Source organism: Arachis duranensis, chromosome 2 (assembly GCF_000817695.3).
Source record: "Arachis duranensis cultivar V14167 chromosome 2, aradu.V14167.gnm2.J7QH, whole genome shotgun sequence".
Taxonomy (NCBI): domain Eukaryota; kingdom Viridiplantae; phylum Streptophyta; class Magnoliopsida; order Fabales; family Fabaceae; genus Arachis; species Arachis duranensis.
The window spans coordinates 25,050,042-25,067,813 of record NC_029773.3 but is presented as its reverse complement, the minus strand read 5'-3'; the positions used below and the strand labels follow the sequence as shown (position 1 = coordinate 25,067,813).

At 31.0% G+C, this 17,772-nt stretch overlaps 1 long non-coding RNA gene across 1 annotated transcript; it reads left to right on the top strand.

Annotated features, from left to right (window-relative positions):
- Positions 1–3,042: 3,042 nt before the first annotated feature.
- LOC127744155 (uncharacterized) lies at positions 3,043–6,925 on the top strand. Its single transcript, XR_008005271.1, has 5 exons — positions 3,043–3,374; positions 3,888–3,928; positions 4,096–4,193; positions 6,335–6,403; positions 6,770–6,925. It is a non-coding gene; the product is annotated as an uncharacterized LOC127744155 (long non-coding RNA).
- Positions 6,926–17,772: the final 10,847 nt, after the last annotated feature.

Here is a 17,772-nt window from a genome sequence, read left to right as displayed (position 1 = left end):
TTCTCATTCATCCCCACCTATGCTGACTATCCCTGTGACGTCATAGGCAATGAGTGCACATAACCAATCGTTCATCATAGTCCCTAACCCTAACTACGTAGCTCCTACTACTGCGCCACCACCACAACCTGTAGGAAGTTGTTTGTCAGTTTCATCAGATTGGACTCCTCCACCACCTCCATCTGCTCAATAGTACACTACCTCGATGACACCGTCTCTAGCAACAGACACCGCGCCGCCAGAATCCTCTTACTGATCCTAGCTAGATGCCCCTCCACCACCTCCCATCATACGAATGACGATTTAGTCTGATGGGACTTCAACGTGAGTTCTATTTTAAGTCTTTATATGCATACCATTTTAGTTAATTAGTTTAATTTAGTTACACTCAATTTATTAGTTTTAGTAGATTTAAATTGTTAAGATATGTTCAATTTAGTTTAGTAAGTTTAAACTGCTTATTGTGTTTGATAATTCTTAAATCTTGATAGATGTTATTGTTTAAGTGAATTGATAGATGTAGCTTTTGCTACATTCTAGTTATAGATGAAACTCTACCAAAATTTCTAGAAAAATCTAAATATAATTGAAGTTTATAAATTACTTTGAAGTATCTTTTAGTAAACTACTAAACCTAAGTTTTTCATTGATAGGTTTGCGCTAAATAACAATGCAAGTACACAGGAATGTACTAGTGTCATCAAGCTGATGTATAACCACCCATGATTGAGCTACAAGAAGATCTCAACTAGGATCAGAGAGCAATGATTTCAGAAGTGGACGATGAGAACTCAACATATTCAAACCTTAGTGTTAGTTTATATCTTCAATTTTGTTTAATTATTTCGATTAACTCGTGCTAACTGTTCTTTCTACAGGAGAAATTTATATGGGACAATACTCACAATCTCATGATCAGGAATATCTTCGACCATCGGATGGATAGGCAGCTTTCGCAAATGTTGGAGGGCGTACGTGAGCACTGTGACCACCTTACCATTTGGCTTTTCCCGAATACTAAGAAGTTACTGTATGTCCATTGGGAGATTGATGAGGGATTCAAGTATCACCGTCTCACCAACAAAGCTAATAGGACATCGGACAGATTGTTGAATTATACCGGTGGGTCAGCAACTTTCATGAAAACTAAGGTCAGGCTGATAAGTAAGTTGTTTCATTTAGTTATTAAGTTCGTTTAGTAGTAATATAATGTCATTATTACTTGACTTAACATGTGGTTTCAAAATGTGTAGTTAAAGTTGTTGGATTGTGAGGCGACAATGGTGGAGACCTTCAAGTATACGCACAAAATCGGACGGTAAATATTTACCGGCGAGATTTATATCATCAGATTGGAACCGACATAAAATCCGACGATAAATTTATTACCGGCGGATTAATTTCGTTTTTTCGCAGATAAATCCGATGTTACTCGTGTTTTTCCTATAGTGATAATTAAGGGTAATTTGGTCATTATATTCATTTTAGTCTCTATATTTATTTTGAATCGGACAAAATATTAAGACATAATTCAGTTTTATACATATTACACCAAATACAATACTGAGACTTAATTAAGTTTTTGTCTCTCAGTCTTAGTCTATCTTTCAAACACTATCTAAAAGACGATTTCAAATCTTCTATTTAGATCAACTTTATCATATATCCAAGATCAATTTTAAAACATTCGTGCTACAATTTTTTTCTACCTACATTTTTTTTCAAAAAATTCTCTTTAATTACGTATGATGCTTCACCTAAATTTTTGAATTTTTTTAGCGAAGTCTCTTTTACAATAAGGAAACTCCAATTTTTTAAATTTCATTTCATCTCAAAATTTTAAATTTCCCAAATTACAAACACAAACACAATGCTAATTTTATTTATGTTTAAGACTTAATTACTTTGTTGGTTGTTGTTATACTTTCATAAAAAATTTGAATTAGGTCTTTATTGTTTAAAATTTTGTAATTTAATTTTTATACTAAATTAAAACTTTTCTTAGATCCTTTTTAATTATTTTTTGTTAAAAATAAAATTATTATTTTTTTAATTATTTGTTATGTTTGACGAAAGATGAACTATAAAATATTTTAAAAGCAAATATTCTAAGATTATTGATTTTTTCTTGAAAATAAAATTTAATAAAGATTTAATTATATTTTTTATCTAATATAAAAAATTAATTATTTTAAATTAGACCTAATTAAATATTTAGTAAAATTATAAAAATTAACAAAATAATTAGACCTATGTTTAATTAATGATTAAAAAGGAACAAAAAATATTTGATGATAATTTTATATATAATTGTATACATTAAATTTATCTATAGAAATTTCCGTCAAACTTTTATCCTCCTATCAAACTTTTTCTTATATTTATTAAACAAATACATAAAAATGGTGCGGAACAATGAATTGATGTATAAAATAATATTGATGTATATGCATGGGTCGGGGTTCATACATGATGCTAAATTTTTTACATATGAATTATTTTTCTGTGAAATATAAAAGTATTTAATTATTTTAATGTTTTACATAATTATAATAGCAACATCATTTATCATTGACGTATTGTTAAAAAAAGTTTTAATTATGTAAAAATAAATGTTATTGAAAGTTTTGTAAAAAAAAATATATATTTTTTAATTATGCAAAGACAAAAATATCGCTGATATTTAATAAAACTCCACAACATGTATAACACACGCACTTTGAGTTATTTTTAGAGAATTCACCGCTAGTGACTATATATACACTACTAGAAAACAGTAGATTACAGACGGATTTTTCCAACAGAATTTTACTGTCGAAAATACTAACGGATTTTTGACAGATTTTTCGTCGATAAAAAATAAAAAAAAAATTTCACAAAATTTACCGACAGATTTTAACATCCCTCGGTAACACTGTCGATAAAATTGAAAATGAAATTTGAAACTATCACCAATAACAAAATCCCTCTGTAACATCTAATAAATCCCTCGCTAATTTAAAATAAGTTAAACCCTTATGAACACACCATGATGAAACTTCATTCAACACAAATCACCGTTCATCTTCTCCTATCCTTCCTTTAAGCTTGCTCTTCTCCTCTCTCTTTGATTCGAGTTGAAAATAGGGCAAGTGTGACTTCTCCGTCGTTTCTGCTTTGTCGCCACACGCGTCGCACGAGCTCCTTCTGTCACTGCTCGCTTGCACGAGCTCCCTCCGCCACCGCTCGCTCGCATAAGCTCCCTCCTCTGCTGCTCGCGTTGCACGAGCTTCCTCTGCCGCCTCTTAGCTTATGTCTCTCTCTGTCTCGCGCCATCCATCCTCGCCGTTCACAGCCTCGTCGAGTCATCGTGTCACCAGATCTGAAACCTACATGTACCTCTTTATCTATTTTAGATTCTGGAATTGCTATTAAGCTATATTTTTTTGTTGAATTCAAATGTTCATACATTATTGTTGCATCTAAAACTCGATCTGTTCCACTTTTGTTTTATGGTTTAGATTTTTGTTCTTGAATCTTCTTCAAGGTTCGAATTTGGTTTTGAAAGTAGCTCCATTAATTGTTATGGCTAAAAGTTTTGCATTGAAGATAATGTATTGTGCCTTCTGCAGTTCTGCTTCTGAGGTAAGATGGAGAGATTACCATAGTCTTAAATTGGAAAAAGGAATTGGAAGATTTGTTGTTTGAATTTTACATTTGAAGGAACTATAAATACCAGTTCATGAAATGCAATATGCTAAGTACATAGATTGAAATTACTCTGTGAGTGATTAGAATGAGATTAACAGTAATAATTTTGTGCCCTATCAATATCGTAAACCATCTCATAAATCTGATTACTCTGGCAAATATCAATTGATGTTAATAAACTGTGTTCTTTGTTTTAGCTTGCTCTAGGTGCTGTAAATTCAGAGGTTCTTCTTGGAAGGTATTAGCTTTAAAATATTTACATGATTTTCATATACATTAATGTGCTATTTTTCAGGCCTGTTTGTTAATTAGTCTCAATGGATAATTAGATAGATATATGTGCTCAATGTTGTGTTTGTGCAGACGAGGTGTTTGATCTAATGACTGAACTGCTTTTTGAAATAGGTGTTTGATCTAATGACTGAACTGATTTCATTATCCCTAGCCCTAGCCTTGTCCCTTCCCTGTTGCTGCTGCAGAGAACTGAGTTTCTAAATTCTAAGGTATGAATTTTGTATATTCCTATAATTTGTGAAATCTGAAACATAACAATTTCTATGATTGTGATATAGAATAAATTCGTTTATGAACTATATATCTGAATTGCTGAGATTTTTTATCTGGAATTTGCATGCATGTTCTTGTTCCTTCCTGTTCTTGTTATGACTGGTGATTTAGGTCAAAAACACACTAAAGAGGGATCAAACAAACCACCATGACTTAACCTCACCCATTCACAGGTGTGAGGGAGTGGAAAACAAAAACCAGCTTCTTATTGTTCTCAACATGAACAAGGTTAGTGTATTAGTTATGAGTAATGAGCAGCTTAGAATAGATTAGATTAGTAGTAAGTGGTGATGCAATGAATGCAGATTAATTAATTAATTGCAATGTATTTGTACAGGAGAAGGTGCACTTTTTGGCTTGCTAAGAGGCATCTTTTAGAACTCATTACTAACTGGTCTATATATGATAATAAGGTGCTTATATTGAATGTATCAAATTTGAACTAAGTTTTATGATCTTACATTCTTCAGTGCTTAGTAAATAGTTTTACAATTATTTATTTCTTACCAAAGTTTCTTTTTCGGCTATTAATAAGATATATGTCTACATGTGTTGAAGAATAGCTAAATTGATTTAGTGTTCAATAAGAACAGCTACTGTGACTATTTGAGCCTCAGAGGGTCGAAGAGGACCCAATTTGATTGAGGTAATGCAAGAGAAAAACTTTTGGATTCTATTGAAGATCTGAAACTGGACTCAATTGTACTGGGAAGCAGGGGACTTAGCACAATCCGAAGGTGTGTATTTATTTATTTATTTATTTATTTTTGGGTACAATTCCCTGTTTTGAGTACAATTCCCTGTTTCTGATTTATGCCATATATACAGTTATGTCGTGGAGTAGTTATCCCACCTTAGGTGGTAACATTAACCCTTTATCTTTTGGGTCTTATTACAAGTAACAGAAGAAGCTCAATCTGTAGATGTTAGCTAGTGCACTATCAGTGTCATTGTGCCAAATACTTGGTGTGAGTTTGTTTTGACAAATGATAGTTGACTTATAGATCATAATGATTATTTTGCTGTTTAATCTTCGTTACCAATAATTTAAGAATTGATATCAAACTTGTAATATCTACATGAATGACTTATCTTCTTGTAGGAAGATGTATGTATAACCTTTGATAATTATTAATATATAAAAAGAATTAAATTTTGAATACTAAAGTTCTAGACTTCCAGTACTTTGTACTGGAACAAGATTTAGTGGTTTATATGTAGAATGTAGAATTGTTCGAGCATGGCGACGAGGCTGTGGTTGTCACCATCTACTGATCTTTATCTGCCTCTCCTTGAGGATGATGCCATGGGAGTTACGTTCCACAGAGCTTTGTGTTGTTAATTAGTGTGTCTATCTCTTTTTTATAATGCAGTAGTTTATTCATGATTATTCCCCAGTTTTCATGGCTCTTTTGTACAAATACAAGTGTTTCATTTGAATCGCTTTCCTTGTAATTATCTTCCACTATTTTTATTCTATAATGCCTTAAAGATATGCATTTTCAATGCATGATCATGAATAAGGTAAATAAGTATCTAAATATTGATTTTCATGAGTAAATTATCTTCCACTAATAACATTTGACTAATTTAATATTTTAATCTGACACTGAGCTAAAATCAAGTTGAGTAATTTTTATATGGTACACCTTTCAACAGCTATTGGTTTTAGCATTGGATTCAAATGGATTGATTCAACAATAGGGTTTATAATTAATCAAATCTATTTTGCACATCATTGCTATAAACGATGATTTCAGAAATAGAAGTAAAACAAATGGTCCCAGAGCAATTAGAAAAAGGAAATAATAGCATATTACAATGCAAGTAAGTAGTTGCAGCTGCCATCCGCCTGAGTAGGAATCAAGAAATAACTTGCATTACTTTAGATTGTGGTATATGGAAAAAGGTTTAGTTTGAGTACAATTGAGCCATCTTAATGCCAATTCTGATTAGCGTATATGATTTATTTATTTATTACTGTTGTAGAAGTGTTTGATTTGCCTTTGCCCCAAAATTTAAATTCTCTTGTTTTGCTGTTGCCCGTGAGATGAACTGAATGAAAATCTTGGTGCAGGTTTAGCATTTTCTACCACGAAAGAGAAATTAGCTGAAGCCTTTTTAGAATATGGCAATGTCCTAAATGGTATGTTCTTCATTTCAGTTTCTATATCCCGGTGTGAAGAGTGTTCCATAACGTCACCAGCTGAGAAAGGGAGGATAGTTGATCCTGTACTGTATTCAGAACTGGCTGGAGAGTCTTCATACAGATCCATTTGCCTGAATCATATTAAAAAATATTAGTCTTCTTGTTAATATACAGGAAATTATATTTTTGAAGTACCTCCAACATGGCTGGCCTCCCTCATTACTACTCAAGTCTTCAACCATATTTTTAAGATCAGCAAGCTTTAAACCATTCAATTACTTTTGTACTTACAATGTTAAATAACTGTCTTAGGTTCTTGGATCTTAAATTGCGTTAGTTTAACACGGGTGAATATTTTATTAGATGGCAAGGCTGCTGCAGCAGAGAAGAAAAATTCCAAGGATGAAACATCTTCGAAAGATTCACAGGGGCTGCTGCATGCCCCATTTTCCACTTCTTTCTAATTGTGGCACTTGAAAGTGCTTGGAATTGGAACTAGCTGTGTGAGATCTTGTATTTCGCTGACAAGTCAGAGGTACCGTTTTGTTTTTTCACATGTTTCCTTCTTCAAATTGAGATCAGTTCCTAATTTAGGCATAGAATGATATTAATTTTTGTTTCATTTCTATTGATGCAATGCTGAAGACTGGGACACCTTTAAGTATGGAGATGCCACAAAAATCTGCAAATTCTGATCGGGGTTTGATGAAGAAACTGAAAGGGTTTGAGGGGCTTGCAATGTCAATTAGGAATGGCCATACTGATAGTACAAAGCTTAGAACTGAAAACAAGCTGTCACAGAGGTTCGTTAGTCTGTTTTCTTTCTATATAAATTTTTGCAGATTCTTTTTTATTTTTTTTTGAATTCTTACGTTGTGGGGTCATGGAAGGGAAATCAGATACTCTTTAATGGGATTAAACTTAAATTTTATCCCTCTATTTAGAAGACTAGTCCATGAGTTAGTTATTCTATTAGGTGCTTGTGGATAACTAAGTTTTTGATGATATGAACAGTGTGGATACTGGGGGTTCTAGTGATGGAAGTGATGGCAACACTGTGGGGGTGAGAACTTGCTTGCAATTAGTAATTTTTTTCATGCATTTGGTTGATCATGTTGCCAATGGTTTATTTTTCTTTTTAAATTGATTTCACAAAATTAAAGATTAAATTATGATATTTTTCGTCTTATGTTCAGGCTAATCAATTCACATATGATTGTGTTTTATATTTTTCATCCATTTGATTTATTTCTGTACTTTGTTTTCAGAAATTCTATATTGAAGCTATGAAAACTGAAAAGATTATATGACACTTGCATCTGGAGATTAGTGATACTGGTATGCCACTTGCCTCCATTGGCATTCTTGTTGGTTGTGAGAATTTCATGCATATGTTTTGGTTGCTGCTGCTAGTTCTCGTAATCCTACTCTAACTAGTGCTTTGACTAGGCTACAGAGGTGTGTATTTAATGGCAGCTGGGAGGTATATATCTCCTGTGGTTTCCCTTTTGTTACCTGTTTATTACCCCTCAAATTTGACTTTATTTTCTAAATGGTATTGTACATTTGTACTAACATCATGAAAAAGAATGATTTATTTTTATAGCTTAGTGTTGGTTGGCCTTCCCAAATTTTTAGTCTGATACTCTGATTCAATTCTATGAATCTTCACTAAATGATTATTCATTTTGTTGTGTAACTTAAATATTCTTGTTAAATGAATGTGCAGATTCGAATTCTTGCTGCTCAGGCTCTTACAACAATGGCAATCAGATCTGGTGAACCTTTCAGGTTACAGATTTTTGAGTTTCTGCACACTTTGGCACAAGGTGGTCTGCAGTCACACTTCTTAGACATACATCTCAGCAATGGAGCAGATAAAGGAGATAGCGGTACAAGCCTTGGAGTTTTATTAAGTCCAATGATAAAAGTTTTGGATGAGATGTACAAAGTGCAAGATGATTTGATCAAGTGAGAACCATATCTTAATTTTGTGCTTGCTTCAATTTTACTGATGCTGATTAATAATGCTTTTGAACTGTGGTTTTGAATAGGGAAATACGCAATCATGACAATGCTAAGAAAGAATGGACTGATGATGAATTGAAGAAACTATATGAAACCCACGAAAGGTTGCTGGACCTTGTTTCATAGTTTTGCTATGTTCCAAGAACAAAGTAAGTATCTTCCTTTGGGTCCAATAAGGTACTAAGTTGTTTACAGTGCACTCTCTAACGGGTTGATCGTACATTTTTCTTGTCACAGTGGTAGCCCCTTAGTTTTTGTAGGCAGTGGAGTTTCGGTTTTCTAGTGTCTTCCACTTTTGGTCTTGCTCATTTAAAACTTCAAATCCTGAGTTTATAAATTATCATTGTTGGTTGTGAGAATGTAGTGGATTCTATGCAATTTTTCTTTATGATGAATGATTTCTCTATTTGTTAACCCAGTTGACTTACGTAGGGATTAAAATCAGAATTGGAGAAAGCTTCCCTACTTTGGGCCGTAGTGCTATCTACTTGAAAGATATGATATTTCTTAGATTTTGGCTTTTTGTTTACTTTAGTATACACCACATGAATGTGATCTTAGAATGAGTATATTTTAATGTAGCATGATGTAGCCTCCATTGTATTAGGGTGTAGTTGTATTTTCCCTTGGTATATGATAGTGCATCTCTTGGTTGAGCTTTATTTCTTCGTTGCTAATTGCTATTTGCTCAGTTAGCTAATCTTGATATGGTTTGTTATTTTGCATATTATTAATTTAAAGATATCAATTTTCATTTTGTTGATCACTTATCTGAGTTTATTAATGATAGGGTCTATATTCTCACTTTGGGCATTTTTATTGAGGAACAAAAAAGCAAAATTTTCTTGTGAGGAAAGCAGTGATGAAGAAGAAGAAGCAGCAGCAGAAAGAGCAAGTGAAGTGAATTTTGCAGATGAGATAAGTGGAATTAACACAAGATCTCCTTCACCAACTTCATCTATTGATTATTAGAGCAGCGAAAATTGTTCAAATAAGTTACGAAATTGAATAGGAGTTGCTTGCAATATAGGTCTTTTAATTTACTAGTATGAGGAAATCATTTAGAGTCCTTTGGATACTCATTAACAACTTTTGATTTACTCAATAGACTTTGTTGATGTATGTTTGTTACTTATTATTATAGTTGATGTATCAATACACTTTGTTTATATTTTTAATTATATTGACTTGCTTGTTTATAGTAATTTTTTTTTAGTTTGATAATACGTTGAATTTATTTATTTTTGAAATATTATAAATATTTGAATACAAATTAGATAAAAATTTGTATTAAATTTATATTTATTTTGTATGAAAACAAGTTTATTTTGTAATTGGAAAAATAAAAAAAATCTATTTTACCTTACTGACGGATTTACAGACGGATTTTTTGTCTGTAATAAGAGTATGAGATGATTTTTCAAAGTTCAAATTACAGACAGAAAATCTGTCGGAAAATCTGTATGTAATTACAGACGGAAAATCCGTCTGTAATTACAGATGGAAAATCTGTCGGAAAATTCGTCTGTAATTACAGACAGAAAATCCGTTGGAAAATCCGTCTGTAATTACAGACGGAAAATCCGTCGGAAAGTTCGTCGTTTTCGGGAAATGGATGGAGAATTTACAAAGGAAAAATCCGTCTGTAATTGGTAAAAATCCATCTGTAATTTTTCGACGGAAAAAAATCCGTCGGTAAATAATTTTCGACGAGGCTTTTACAGAGGGACAAAATCCGTCGGTAACCAAAAATCCGTCTGTAATAATGTGAGTTATGAGTAATTAATACTTAATAGACTTCATATATAGTTGTGTAACATTTTACTTTGCTTGCCCAGATTAGATATAAGGTTTTTTGCATCTAAAAAAACAAAGACAATACAATAATATAACAAGCAGATACAATATCTATATTATTAATCATGCATGCATAAGTATAGAACTATAGATGTGAGTAGAAATTTGGCCCATTCAAAATGATATAGTGATATTTCTGTCCATAAATATTAAATACGAAAACGGTTATAATATCATTTTTTTAAAAAGATTAAGATGATAAAAGCAGCTTATAAATAATCGAAAATATTTGGTAGTAAAAAAAAAAAATCAAAAACAGCCCTAACTTGTTTTATTTAGCATTTATTAATTGTTGTGACAATTAATAAATGCTAAATAAAGCAAGTTTTAGCTGTTTTTTTGTCTACATAGCATTACCCATAATCAGAAATATATTTGACGCATCCTTTTACATCAGAAATTTTTTTTTGAGTTTGTCTAAAATTTTGCATAATTTTTTTTCTTTTTTATTTCTTATACTAAAATTTTTTATTTTTGGTTACAAAAAATCAAATTTTAGACTTTAAGTCATAAAAATTCTGATTTTATATCATAATATCTTTTCTTTAAAAAATTTAAATTGACAAAATGAGATACATGATTAATTATATCCCTAACAATAACAATAACATTGAGATAGTAGAAATTAAAAGAGTCGACAATTAAAAAAAAAAACAAATGTAAAAGGTAACTAACTCAAAAGAATTCGCCTACAAATGTAAAAGATTTCAATATCATTGAAAGGAAACTGCCTAGCTAATAGATAGGGTAGCCCTACAATAATATTAATAATGACCCATGCGAGGATATAATGGCTCTTCTAGGGGCACGCTATTACCACAAATCGAACCAAACAAAAAAGAACCACTACTTCATGCATTTAATTACGCCTACCAGATCGCAATGAATTACATGGTTATGTTTTGTCTTATATATTTTCTAAACGGATTGGATGATCACCATTCATCACCGTATTACTATTGTAGAAATCTTTATATGCATGCATGATGCATGTATATATTGTAGTGAAACGATATATGATTACGACTCTGAACTAATTTTAGTTGTAATTAACTTAGCTTCTTTTGGATTTCTTTTCAACCAACGCAATGTATGATTGATGATTCAGATCAGATCAATATCAACATTAATATTATGATCCTTTTATCTGTATGTATAGTAGTTTTCCGCGCTCGTTTTTTCTTTTCTTTATTGTACTTATATGCCTAAAATGACTTCACCGAAATTAAAGCAAGAGATATAAATTTAGTATATTTATAGCGATAGAGCTAATTAAGAGGCTCTAACTTCTAGGTTAGTATATACTTTTAAGTATGGACTTGAAAAGAACAAAAAAAAGAAAAAAAGAAACCAAACCTAGAATAAAAATTTTGAAAGAAATCTGATTCAGGGGCTACGGTGAGAGTTGTTTGTGGCAAACTGCCAAATTCTAGCCACGGTGAGAGTGTTTCGTGACAAATATGAGACCCTCTCATTTAATATTGTCACGGCCCATAGTTTGGTATTCCTAGTTAATATTTCACGGCTAAATCCCGTTTTTTGGTAGTATATATAGCTGTTGAATGATTGTGTTTTACTAATTTTTATGTCAAAGCGGGCAGTTTTCAACAAGGGGGCATCTATAGATGCACTTGTAAAGACTTTTGTCTTTTATGGTTTTGAAAGCGTGTCACTAAAAGTGTTACTTAAAGAGAAAGTGTTACCCTTAATCGTTAACTTGGCTCTGATACCAATTTTTTAATATCTTTTTCAGAATTTCCATTAAATCTTTTCAAAATTTCCATTAACTTTTCATATGAGTTTATAATTTGTATAGATTTGGTTGGTGATACTTTATAGTTTATAATTTCATAATCAAAAGTATTAACCATTTTTACTACTTCTGATTTCATTTTTATAGTTTTTCAATCTTATTTTAGTTTATAATATTCTTTTTTGCATGGATCATTGTAAATAAAATCTTTTATCTGTTTGTCTTTTTCTTTAATATAATTTTTTAAATCCTCAAAAACTTCTTTTATTTCTACATTTTCTGTTGTTTCTAAATATCTTTTTAATTTTTCAACTTCATTCTCCATTTTTTCTTTTAACAACTTTAATTCTTTTAAGTCATAATATGGTTTTTCAGGCATTTATAAATTTTTTAAGTTTAGCTCCAACTTGTTTATATTTGTTCTTATTTCTATCCTTTTTATTATAAGGTCATTAATTTCGAACTGAAGATTATTTAATTCCTTCTTATACTCCTTTATTTTACTTTTTAATTTTTTCGCCCTTTTTCTTTTTATTTTGTTTTCTGGTCTTTCAATCTTTGTATACTTCATTATTTATCTTAGTATTTCTGCAAATTCTATCATCGATTCATCACTATTTTCTAGAGATTCTATTAATTTTTCTAACTCTTCAACTTCTCTTTTCAATTTGTCATAGATTATTTTTAGAGCTTTAAATGCTCCTTGATTTATTTCAGAAAACTGTAAATAATTCAACCGATTTTCTCTTTCGAAGAGCTCTTGTTTCTTGTCTTGATAGGTTACATATATTTTTTCTTTATTTATTGTCATAACTTAGTGTTTAGGGTTTCATTTAATTTTTCGACCTTTTTTGTTAATTCTTTTATTTCAAAATTTTCTTCTTTAGACTTTAACTTAGATAAACTTAAAGGGCTATTAATTTTGGATTCTCTTATTTGAAAATTCGATGAAACTAATTTTCCTGATGGTTCTTTTAGTAAAAGAACTGGGTTTTCAATAGCTTTATATTTTGGTATTTCTGTCTTTACAATTTTCTGAAATAATTCATCAACATAAATTCTTTCTCTGTTTTTAAATATTATACTATGATGGCTATTTGTTAAAGCATAATTTATTGCATATGTAATTGAAAATGGTTCATCATCTTGTTCCATTAGGTTCTTTCTGTGAAATTTATAAGCCAAACTTATAGATCTTCCAAGATTTTCAGTTGACAAAGGTATAGCATATCCAAGATGGGCGTTAAATTTAACATTTACGTTTGCCAAGTTTCCATGAACAATTCCAATTATTTGATCTATTGGGTCATCAGTAATTCTTTTGTCACAGATTGCTAAGCTTATTGGTGAATTAATTCCTTTCATATATGTAGATTTGATTAAGACTTGTATAGTACTAATATGAATCCATCCAATTTTAGATCTTTTTTGCTGATCTTTAATTTTCTCAATCTGTTTACTCAATTCTTCATCATTTATCAAGGCTATTTCAAGTTCTCCATTGGCAGATTTTATCTTTATAGGGGCTTCAAGTTGAATTTTTCCATAGTATATTATATTTTTTCTATTAAAAACTTCTTTTAAAAGATTTTGTTTATTGAAATTTTCATTTGATTTGAGATTTAATTCCGTTTTTAGAACAGCCTGTTTTTGCAGATAATCTATAATAGTCAGATTCTTCCGTTAATTCTAAACTTTCTAAATAATTCATAACTAAGAGATTAGGATAAAGGCGTACCTTTCTGGAGAAAAACTTCTTTTATTTAGAATATTTTACATAAGATGTTTTCTATCTCCAAAGGGGAGATTGTAGATACTAACTCCAGAGGGGAGTTTAGAATTGGTTTTTCCTAAGGGAATTCTTCTTCAAACTATAGAATCGCCTCGGCAGCTTCCTCCTTGCTCTCCTAGCATATGAGTACTCTTAGCCTCCTGCTTTCTATGGTTTGATGCTTTTACAATTGCCTAAGCAACCTATTTATAATGGTTGGGTCTGATGGACAATTCCCATCCTTACCCTTCTTATGACGTCACTGCTTACGTCATTGTTTATTATCTTGCACTAGCTACATTGTTGGTGCTCTATGACCTAAGCGCTTACGTCACTATGCAATAATGTTGAGAGATGCTTCAGATGTGCTGTCCTCCTCTTTCATCATGTGACCTTCAGATGCATTGTCTTCTTCCTTTATCATGTGGGTTGATTCCGTTTTATTATTGCTTTCTTCAGATAACTCTGAAACACATAGCTGGCACTTGTGGTCTTCTCTGTCTTTTATCAGATAGCAGAGATTCCTCTTTATCCCTTCGGGGAGCTTTTCTAAGAGTCCAGATAAGTTGTAGAATGCTGATTCAAATTCCACTAAGAGTCTCATATCTCTTTCTTCAATTTCATTCCTTTTACTGGACACAAGCAAAGTATTTCTGCTTTTATAATTGATTCTTGTGTGAGATTCCCTTGTTATCTTTTGAGTTCTTTCGAAGACCCTTGCTAGTGTGCTGGCTAGTCTTCCTTCATGACTGTAGATTGTTAGATCTTGAACTTGATCAATTGGTTGAAAATTTCCTGGGAAGACGGACATGAAGATTACTTGATGTGCTGGAACCAAGCATTCTTCTTCTTCATTAAAAATAGGTTGACTATTCGTAAATTTTAGGGATATATCCCTTGGATTTACGTTGTCAATCATATTTTTAAATCTTTTTACTGCATCAATAAATCCTGTAGGAAACTCACTAATAATTTTTAGATCATTAAAAATTAAAATTGTATCAATTAATCCATACTGGAAAAACTGATAGGTGTCAGATGGGGAAGCATCTGGAAATATAACCAGCTTTGTTAGCTGTTCTTTGGCAATAGGATAATATCCCAAGATTGCCCTTTTTTCTTCAGTCTAATTCAGGACTATGTTAAGGGTTTCTCTGAGATTTGATCTACAGACCCTTTTCTTTTCCTTGATTTCAGCCCTTGTGGGAATGTTTCTTATTATTCCTGTTCTCTGGGTTTGAATTGGAGCTTTATCTGCTCTTTTTAGGGTTTGCTCTGGATGAAGAGCTTCATATTCCCTGAAAGATTCCTTTGCTTCTTCCAGTGTTAAAAACCCTCCTTTATGAATTATCCTTGATTGATGTGTAAATAGTGCTGCTTTTTCCCAGGCATCATATACTCCTTTCATGGGGCCATTATAAATTACATAATATTTTTTATCTTGGGTGGATTTTTTGATAATTTCAGCAATTGTTTTGTTTTCTGGAATTTTTTCTTCACCTGATTTGTCCACCACGCTTAGCTGGCTGAACTCTGATGGTTTTGGTTGTTGTGTTGATTTCATTGCTTCGATAGCCTTCTTGAGGGATTGGATCTGTATCCTTATTTGCTGACAATGCTTGCATTTTTTGAGTTCTTGTTCGTATTTTTGAATTTCTTGATCTAATGCGTTGTAGACGAACTCCATTCTCTTGTTAATGTATCTGCAATAACATTTTTGTCACCCTTAATATATTCAATTTTTTTTGGATATTGTAACAAAAATAATTGCCATCTTACCAATCGTCCATGATTATAATCAACTTTTAAGTTATATCGTATGAAACCTGTTATGTAACTTGAATCTGTCCTTAATGTAAATTCTCTGGGTAGTAAATCGATTTTCCATTTCTTAAGAGATTTAATTGCTGCCAGAGTTTCCTTTTCATGAGTGGTATATCTCTGTTCTGTTGGAGTAAAAGTTCCTGAAATATACCTGCAAAGTAATTCCTTTGGGGGATATTTAGAATCTAGTGATTCTTTTTCTTGTTCTAAGCTTTTTATAGCTTTCTTAGCTTTTAGACATCCTGACTAGGTTATGTCTGAGGCATCTGTTTCTACTATTAAGTAGTCATTTTCTTCTGGAATATAAAGTTCTGGAAGTTTTTCACATAATTCTTTAATTCTTTGAATTTGTATACTATCATTTTCATCCCATTTCCATTCTTTTTTAGTACTTATTTTTGGAAATAAGCTTTTAGTGTATTCTGTTATATTCTTTAAAAATCCTTGATCAGAAATATAATTTATACACCCTAAAAATCTTTGTAATTATTTTCTATCTTCTATTTTATTAGGAAATAAATTTACTTTTTCTAGAACATTTGGTTGTAGTTTTAACTTTCCTTCAGTGGATAGAATTAATCCAAGAAACTCTATTTCTTGTTTTGCTATTCTTGCTTTCTTTTTGCTAAGAACTAATCCTTTTTCCTTACATCTTTCTAAAACTATTAATAATTTTTGAAGATGATCTTCTTTATCCTGTTTTGTAAAAATTAGTATATCATCAATGTACACTAAAACAAATTCATTTAACTCTTTTAGATTTTCTTCCATAAATCTTTGATAAATACTTGGGGCTTGTTTTAATCCAAATGGTAATACATTCCATTCATAGAGCAACACACTTGTTGATTCTTTTGTTGGGCAAGTAAAAACAGTTAATTTCTTTGCTTCTTCGTCTAAACGAAGTTGCCAATATCCTGATTTTGCATCAAGAGATGAAAACCAAGTTGCTCATTTGATTTTTTCTAAAATAGAATCTTTTCTTGGAAGTTTATGAGCATCACCAATAGTTGCTTCATTCATTTTCTTATAGTTTATTACCATTCTTCGTTTTCCCCTTTTAATTTCATTATTGTTTTCAACGTAAAAAGCTGGAGTCGCATGAGGACTTTTACTTAATCTTATAATTCCTTTTTCCAAAAGGTCTTTACACTCTAATGAGAACTCTTCTCTATCTCTCGCGGAATACGGAATTTTATTTGGAACATTTATCTCTTTTGTGGGATCTTTTAATTTAATGCTTACTAATTCGTTATTTGTATTTTTAATATCTAAAGGATTTTCAGCACAAATTTCATTCAAAAGTTCTTCTATCTTTATTTCAAGATTATTTTTTGGAATATTTATCTGAAAGTATAGATTTAAATAACATGTTTCTAATATAGAAAATATTTTAAATTTTAAGATCTTATCTATGTGGTTCCATGAGACAAGATTTAGCAATTTCTATTTGTTTAGTAAGATCCTTTTTATCCTTCTTTTTTGGGCATTTATTTGCGTAGTGTCCTTCTTCTTGGCAATAGCAACATTTACAATTTTCTTTTTTATTCGGACAATAGTTATTTCTTTGTCTTTTGTTTTTATTGTTATTTTCTTTCCTAAAATATCTCTTTTTTCTCCAGTTTGGATAGTATTTTCTTCTTCTAAATTGATATTTTCTTTTTCTTTGAAAATTTTTATTAAGACCATATTTTTGAGGTATCTCCTCATTATCCTGACAGCAAATTCTGATTATATTTGCAAATCTTTTTTGAGTTGCTTCTTGCATACAACGTTCTTTTATTTCCTCTCTTATTGCAGAGGTTGCTCCACCAAAATTATTTTCAATTGTTCCTCTATTTATTTCTCTTATAAATCTTTCCATTATAAATTCATTAGCAGGATATGGAAGTTTTGTTATATACATACTGAGATAATGATTTTTATCTTCTTTTTTTAATTTGTAATAATGTATTCTATATTCACATATATAAGACTCCACATTACATAAATCATATATCTGAATATTAGCTAAATGGTTTTTTGCTTCTTGATATTCTTTATTATAGACTTCTTGTCTATGATCTATAATATTTTTTCCAAAAAATTCTTTATATAGAATCATCATTATATATAATATCTTATCATAAGCTG